Raw genomic sequence first — 9,626 nt, forward strand, 5'->3', positions numbered from 1 at the left:
ATTTTCATTTGGAATATGTTCACAGAAAATAAATATATTATTTAGGGAGGGAGGGGACATTGGGCTGTTTATGACACTAGTCCCCAAAGTTTTTAAATTAATTTTCTTACGGAATTTTATCAAACTTTAATTGATTGGTTCATTAAGTTGAGTGTTTAAACGCTTCAATCACTAAGTGTAATCTACAGAAGGGTAATTTTATGTATCATTATTGGAGATTTATATCAATTTATCGGCCATTGTCTTATCCCTTTAGATTTTTGGGTATAATTACTTGGATGTTGATTTTCATGATAAAGTGATGCTTGCAGCTGGCTAACATAATGATATACCCTCTAGACCCCACCCACTTTCGCTCCTACTGGATAAACGAACTGACCAATAAATGAGGTCTATCTTAGCAAGCTAAATTGACGAATGGGGGTAGGGTAGAATTACTTTAAGTTCATGTACAGGCCTCTAGGGGCGTAGCCGCCAGTATCAACATACTGCTGTAGTTATAATAATCCGCTTAATATCCGCTGGATTAGAACCGGTTTTCAGCTCATACTATCCGCATTATATCCGCGGAAAGCTGTCTATAATACCCTATTAATACCCCCCCCCCTGCAGCTTTATACCACAAGTATTAGAGAGGGATTTTATTAATAGTTATCCGTGGGATTATATTATCAGGGATCTAAAGGGATAAGACAATGGCCGATAAATTGATGTACATCCCTAATGATGACATACAAAATTATCAATTTTGTAGATTACAGTTAGTGGTTGAAACGTGTGGACACTCAACTATATGAACCAACCAATCAAAATTTAATAAAAGTTCCCAAGGTTTTTAAGCCAACGAATAAGAAAACGTTATTATAAGTCTTTGGGGACTAGTTTATTAAACAGGGAACATTGGGCTGTTTATTGCACTAGTCCCCAAAGTTTTATAATAACGTTTTCTTATTGGCTGACTTTGATTACTTTAATTGAATTTTGATTGAATGATTCAACCACTAATTTCAATCTATTGAAAAGGTAGTTTTGTGTATCATCATTAGGGATGTACATCAATTTATTGGCTATTGTCTTATCCCTTTAGATATCTGTATATTATAAAAACAAGGATGACAACATCCATAAGTAGCAAAGCAACCAGAGAGAGAGAGAGGACAATAGACTGTTTATTACACCAGTCCCCAAAGTTTTATAATACAGTTATCTTATTTATTGGCTTATCAACTTTGGGGACTTTTATTTGAATTTTGATTGGTTGATTCATTAAGTTGAGTGTTTCAACAACTAATTTCAATGTATAAAAAAGGTAGTTTTGTGTATCATTATTGGGGATGTACATCAATTTATTGGCAATTGTCTTATCCCTTTAGATCCCTGAAATTTAGATATTTATCCCGTATTAAAAGCACATTACAAACAATCTTAAGGATCATTGGCTGTAAATTATCAGGGAGCTTTCGAAACCGATGAATATCCGCTGGATTAGAACCGGTTCTCAGTCATACTATCCGCATAATGTCCGCGGAAAGCTGTCTTTAATACAAATAACTACAAAACATTGGGGATCTGAAGGGATAAGAAAATGGCCGATAAATTTATATACATCACCAATTATGATACACAAAATTACCCCTTCTGTAGATTAGTATTCAAATTAATGAACCAACCAATCAAAATTCAATAAAAGTCCCTAAAGTTGTTAAGCAAATGAATAAGAAAACGCTATTATAAAACTTTGGGGACTAGGGAAATAAACAGCCCAATTGTGTATATCATTATCAAAAGATAGATAGGTAGTTAGATAGGTAGATAGAAAGGAAGTTAGATAGATAGATAGATAGATAGATAGATAGATAGATAGATAGATAGATAGATAGATAGATAGATAGATAGATAGATAGATAGATAGATAGATAGATAGATAGATAGATAGATAGATAGATAGATAGATAGATAGATAGATAGATAGATAGATAGATAGATAGATAGATAGATAGATAGATAGATAGATAGATAGATAGATAGATAGATAGATAGATAGATAGATAGATAGATAGATAGATAGATAGATAGATAGATAGATAGATAGATAGATAGATAGATAGATAGATAGATAGATAGATAGATAGATAGATAGATAGATAGATAGATAGATAGATAGATAGATAGATAGATAGATAGTTAGATAGATAGATAGATAGATAGATAGATAGATAGATAGATAGACAGATAGATAGATAGATAGATAGATAGATAGTTAGATAGATAGATAGATAGATAGATAGACAGATAGACAGATAGATAGATATATAGCTAGATAGATAGTTAGATAGATAGATAGATAGATAGATATACGGATAGATAGATATATAGCTAGATATATAGTTAGATAGATAGATAGATAGATAGATGGACAGACAGACATGTAGATAGATAGATATACAGTTAAAGTTATAATTATTCAACATATGAAATGAAAAAGTTTCAAGCTAAACATCCCAGGGATCTAAAGGGATAAGACAATGACCAATAAAAAGTGATGTACATCCCCAATGATGATATACAAAATTAACCCTCTGTTGTGTAGATTTCAATTAGTGCTTGATACGTTTGGACACTTAACTTAATGACCAAACCAAACAAAATTCAATAAAAGTCTCCAAAGTTTTTGAGCCAATGAATAAGAAAACATTATTATAAAACTTTGAGGACTAGTGTAATAAACAGCCCTTGTCCCCTCCCTCCCTGAACTAAACCCCTTAATTTAATATCAAACTTATATTCTGATTAATTCATATGACTTCTATTTTAGGGATCTAAAGGGATATTACAATGGCTGATAAATTAATGTATTACATCCCCAATAATGAAACACAAAATTACCCCTTCTGTAGATTTCAATTAGTGGTTGAAACCGTTGGACATTTAACTAGTCCACATAGTTTTATGATAACCTTTTCTTTTTCGTTGGCTTAACAACTTTTGGGACTTTTATGGAAATTTTGATAGGTTGGTCATTAAGTTAAGTGCCTAAACGTTTCGACTTCTAATCTACAGAAGGGGTAATTTATCTATTTTGTATAATCATCTTATTGGTTTAGTTTTTGGAATACTGATTCCTATGACAACAAAGTACAATGTTAAAAGCGATGCATCTCTATAATAAAGTCCTAAAAATATAGCTTTTCTATATTTATGGTCGGTCCGTCCATCCGTACGTAACGAATAGTATTTTTTTGTTAATTTAGGCATGTTAGAATTGTCCTATCGATTTTAAACTTTGCATGGTGATTTCTTAAGTAGTTAGGTACGATTTATTTTAAAGTTAGTATGTTTTTCAACCTATTTTAAAAAAATTACACTATTCTAAGACATGAAGATATATTTCGATTTTAGCAATCATTTTCAATTCATTTTGTCTAAAAAAATATAGGCATGTGACATTAGATAACAGCAAATATGATCAAAGATATTAAACATACATTTATATAGAACAATGTCACAAATTATTTTGAATCTTAGGTATCACCATAGAATACAGATTACTACTGAAAAAGTTTGAAATAAAAGATTAAAACATTAGTTTTTAAAAAAAGGAGGAGTAGGGAATAATTCTTGGCCTTGTTTGAGTTATGGGGCGGGGCATAGTTTTTGTTAAAGGAATTTTTTTGATGGTTAGGAAATAGGCGGAGTTTTGGATGGTGAGTTTGGTTGAAGGCGGAGACAAAAAAAAAAATGGGAGGAGACAAAAAAGTGGGAGGAGTGGGGGGTTATGAAAAGGTTATGGATTTATCTTTGTCCTTGGTTGTTTATGGGTTTATGAGATTTGGATTTTGAAATCTGTTAAAAAAATGGGTGGAGTTATTCCTGAGATGGGAAGAATTTTAATCTTTATGATATCCTGCTTTGTTTAGGATTTAGGATGGAGGAAGAATTGGTGTTCTTTTGAATTAACCAAAAAGTGAAAAAATGTGTACATTTTTTTGATGAAACATGAAATGAAAACTACATGGTATAAAATGTTGACTTATTTGAGAATTTTGGAAGTATAATTTGATGATGCAAACAATTGATTTAAGTTAAAAGATAACCTGAATATCAAAGAAGCTTAATCCTTTGAAATGTTAACTGTGTTTTAAAAGTTTTTTTTATAAAAATTTGCAAATGCACACAGTTAATTTGAGTTTAAAGAAATGTTCAGAAATAAAATATTTTTTACAAACTAAATGATGAGGGTTTTTTTGTAGATCTCTGAAACTGCAAACAAATGTTATGTGTTGAAAAAGAAATTTGTTGGAAAGATGGGTCTTGTTTGAGAAAGGATTTTTTTGTTTAATTGATGATTAAATGTTTGTTGGGTGAAGCAAATTACACAATTTTATTGAGAGCAGAATCAATTTAGAAAGCGTAGCAACTCTATAATCATAACAAGAATGTCCGTATGTCAATTTTAAACATGTTGCTTTTTTACTTTTTTAACAACGAATTTTTATGTGATCTAATTGTCCGTTTGATCTGATTTTTGGTATATTGATTCCTGGGACAACAAAGTACAATGTTAAAAGCGATGCATCTCTATAATCAAGTCCTAAAAATGGAAGTTTGTCCCTATATTTAAGCTGGTTTTTTTCTGTCAATATACCAACGTAAATGTTATATATCCATTATACATATAGGGGAATATATAAATGATAAATTGTCAGTTTATAATATTTAATATCCATATAAGAATGTCAACCCCCCCCCCCCCCCAGGGATCTAAACGGATAAGACAATGGCTATTATCTATCTATTCATCTATCTACCTACCTATCTATCTATCTATCTATCTATCTATATATCTATCTATCCATCTATCTATCTATCTATCTATCTATCTATCTATCTATCTATCTATCTATCTATCTATCTATCTATCTATCTATCTATTTATCTATCTATCTATCTATCTATCTATCTATATATCTATCTATCTATCTATCTATCTACCTACCTTTCTATCTATCTATCTATATATCTATCTATTCATCTATCTATCTATATATCTATCTATCTATCTATCTATCTATCTATCTATCTATCTATCTATCTATCTATCTATCTATCTATCTATCTATCTATCTATCTATCTATCTATCTATCTATCTATCTATCTATCTATCTATCTATCTATCTATCTATCTATCTATCTATCTATCTATCTATCTATCTATCTATCTATCTATCTATCTATCTATCTATCTATCTATCTATCTATCTATCTATCTATCTATCTATCTATCTATCTATCTATCTATCTATCTATCTACCTATATATCTATTTATCTATCTATCTATCTATCTATCTATCTATCTATCTATCTATCTATCTATTTATCTATCCATCTATCTACCTATATAAATATCTATCTATCTATCTATTTATCTATCTATCTATCTATCTATCTATCTATCTATCTATCTATCTATCTATCTATCTATCTATCTATCTATCTATCTATCTATCTATCTATCTATCTAACTATCTATCTATCTATCTATCTATCTATCTATCTATCTATCTATCTAACTATCTATCTATCTATCTATCTAACTATCTATCTATTTATCTATCTATCTATCTATCTATCTATCTATCTATCTATCTATCTATCTATCTATCTATCTATCTATCTATCCAGTTTATAATATTTAATATCCATATAAGAATGTCACCACCCCCCCCCCCCCCCCCGCCAGGGATTTAAAGGGATAAGACAATGGTCGAAAAATTGATGTACATCCCCCCATTAAGGAAACACAAAATTATTCCTTCTGTAGATTACAATTAGTGGTTGAAAAAGTTTGTACACTCGATTTAAGGAACCAATTAAATTTCCAGAAAAGTCCCCAAAGTTAGGATAAGAATAAGAAAACGTTGTTATAAAACTTTTGGGACTAGTGTAATAAACAGCCCAATGTCACCTCCCTTCCTTTTTATAAGCACATCAGTTTTGAGTCAAAGAATAAGATTGGTTTAAAACTTTGGGGACTAGTGTAATAAATAGCACATTGTCCCCTCTCTCTCTCTCTAATGTAAAAAGGTTTAAATATTGATTAGTTAGTAAAAACCAATCATATCTATCTATCTATCTCTCTATCTATCTTTCTTTCTTTCTTCCTATCTATCTATCTATCATTCTATCTATCTATCTATCTATCTATCTATCTATCTATCTATCTATCTATCTATCTATCTATCTACCTATCTATATATCTATCTATCTATCTATCTAACTATCTATCTATCTATCTTTCTGTCTATCTTTCAATCTACTTATCTATTTATTTATCTATCTATCTTTCTATCTATCTATCTATCTATCTATCTATCTATCTATCTATCTATCTATCTATCTATTTATCTATCTCTCTTTCTTTCTATCTTTCAACCTATCTATCTATCTACTTTGGGTACCAGTGTAATTTACAGTCCAATGTCCCCTCCCTCCCTGAAAGATTATTCCCCCCCAAAATTCCACCTGTTACCATCCAGCAGAGGGAGGGAACAATTGACAAGAAACAAATCTTTCCCCTAAATTCAGGCCCCCACATTTTATTATTCATGGGCTACACAGAAAAACTTTGGGTACTTTTATTGAATTTGGTAATTTTGATAATTAAGGAAGTAATAGAAAAAATGCTCTTTAGCAAGAAGAATTTCCCCAACAAAAAATCAGATGTCTATCTTTAATAGCGGCAGAGAAAATACATCACATTTTTTTTAGGATCATGAAAAGAAGACAAAGTTTTTCCGAAATGCCCATTCAATTGATAAAAATTAACAGTGATGATACACAAAATTAACCCTTCTGTGGAGTAAAAATAGTGGCTGAAACGTTGAACACTGAATTTAATGAATCAAGCAATCAAAATTACAAATTTTCCCTAAGTTGTTGAGCAAACAAACAGAAAAACGTAATGATAAAAGTTTGGAGACTAGTGTAACAAACATCCCATTGTCTAATATCTCTCGGCGGAAATTATCTTTCTAAAATTTGACCTCAGATGGGCTAGTAGGTATGAGCTAAGAACGATGATAAAAGTTAAATTTCAGAAGTTTTACTCGTTCAATGTGCAAAATAATCATAACAAGTATGAAAACATCCTTAACAAGCAAAGCGAAAAAAAAACATACTTTTAGATACTTCAGCACAAACAAACAGACAAACATCCTGTTACTTTATATAATAAAAAATAAAAAATGTGACATTTCCCCCCACCCTATTACCCCCCCCCCCCTAACCCCAGGGAGGAAGGTGACATTGGGCTATTTATTATTACACTAGTCCCCAAAGTTTTATAATAACCTTTTCTTATTCGTTGGCTTAACAACTTTGGGGACATTGGTGAATTTTGATTGGTTATTTCATAAAGTTGAGTGTTCAAACAATTCAACCACTAATAATATCTTATGTATCTAAATTGGGGATGTTAATCATTTTATTGACCATTGTCTTATCCCTTTAGATCCCTTCTAATCCTCATAAAACCTGTTAAACCCACCTGATACACATTAGAAGGGAGGGGGGATGGGCGTGTTATGTCATTGATTTTATAATTTTTTGAGAAAAACAAGGATGACAATATCCATACAACACATTAACACTTGTAGATAGAATGTCAGAATATTAATGTGTAAAAGTCGAACAAAACAAAATTGTAAGTAAATATGCTGAAAAACTGCATAAATACAGGATATTGTTTAAGGACATTGTATCATCATTGGGGATATACATCAATTTATCGGCCATTGTCTTATACCTTTAGATCCCTGTCAAGAGTAAATATGATGGCAACAGTCTGGAAATAGGTATTATAAACAGCTTTCCGCGGATATTATGCGGATAGTGTGACTGAGAACCGGTTCTAATCCAGCGGATATTAATCGGATTCCACTGTTTCACACACATGTTACTCACCAAGAAAATTGCATTGTATTATAGACAGCTTTCTGCTGGATATTATGCGGATAGTATGAATGAGAACTGGTTCTAATCCAGCGGATATCAAGCAGATTCCACTGATTCACACACAAGATTCAGAGAGAGGTCGAACAATGAGCTGATTATTATATACAATCTATGTATCTATGTATCTGTCTATGTAACTATCTATCAATCTATCAATCTATCAATCTGTCTATCAATCTATCAATCTGTCTATCTATCTATCTTTCTATCTATCTATCTATCTATCTATCTATCTATCTATCTATCTATCTATCTATCTATCTATCTGTCTATCTATCTATCTTTCTATCTATCTATGTATCTATTAATCTATCTATCTATCTATCTATCTATAGTCCACATAGAATGAACAAAAGTTTATTTGTAAAACATCATGTTTCATGCATTAAGCAATCTTCAGTTACAATTTAATACTGCCAATAATATTAGCATTCATAGATTTTTTCAATAAAGTTTAGAGGATTTTTAAAAAAAATATTTGAATTAGAAATAAACATATCTATCTATCTTTTTTATCTATCTATGTATGTATCTATCTATCTATCTATCTTTCTATCTATCTATCTGTCTATCTATCTATCTTTCTATTAATATATCTATCTATCTATTTATCTATCTATCTTTCTATCTATCTTTCTATCTATCTATCTATCTTGTTGAGCATGGTGACGTCATTGTTGAACATGATCTTCACCTTCTCTAGGTTGCAGAGTTTGCATGCACCGGAGCTAGGGTTGTAGGTTGGTGCTTGCTGCAGGATGGACCATCTAATGTCATAATTGGTTTGATTTCGTTTCAATGACCAGATGAATGATGATAGGCTGGTTTTGTGCTCTGCATTGGCATTGTTAAAGGATGACTTGTGACCAGTAAATCTTTCTTTAAAAGTGTTACCAGTCAGGCCAATGTATGTAGCAGGTTTGACTGCATTGATGACTTCTGCTTTGTATACCAAGCTAGACTTCAAGCACTGGCCTCCAACGGGACACACAGCTTGGCCACCACGGCAGTTGCACAATCTTACAGGTTGAGTGTTTGCAGCAGCTGTATCTTTGAGTATGAATTTGTTATGTCCAGCTATGATAGCTTTGATGCTAGGCATACAACAATAAGACACTTTAACTGTAGAACGGTTGAAGTACTGTTGAAGAGGTGTGTTCTTAAAATGTTTATCAACCAACAGTAAGAATTTCCTTGCAACATTAGTTTTCACTGTTTGACAGAAAGGAGGGTTAAACCAAATAACCTTTCTTCTCCTGCACCTTGTAGTAGGATGGCGTGGCTGGTGGGGAGAGTAAGTAAAGTCATCATTGTAGCCAGCTGAATTTAATGCATTTTTGAAAGGAATTTTCTCAGCTTCAAAGATCTCTCTTGAACTTGAAAGTTTAGAAATTCTACTTAAAACCATTTTGGGAATTTCTTTCTTGATTTTAGCAGGATGGTTAGATTTCGAGTTTATGTAGCTGAGGTCGGTATTTGGTTTCTTGAAAGGTCGAAAAGTGTTGGCATTTAGGTCAAAAAAGGCATCCAAAAATTCGGTGCTTGTTATATCGCATTCTATTGTTACTTTCAGTCCTAAAGTTGAAAAACTCGTTTTCTTACTTGTTCAAC

General features: G+C 31.5%; 1 protein-coding gene across 7 annotated transcripts in view; it reads left to right on the forward strand.

Annotated features, from left to right (window-relative positions):
- Window positions 1-9,626, forward strand: part of LOC145307377 (uncharacterized) — a 449,599-nt gene that overhangs the window by 134,057 nt on the left and 305,916 nt on the right. The gene's annotated exons all lie outside the window — the stretch shown is intronic.

The sequence above is a fragment of the Acartia tonsa genome, chromosome 15, assembly GCF_053477335.1.
Source record: "Acartia tonsa isolate MP-2025a chromosome 15, ASM5347733v1, whole genome shotgun sequence".
Lineage (NCBI taxonomy): Eukaryota > Metazoa > Arthropoda > Copepoda > Calanoida > Acartiidae > Acartia > Acartia tonsa.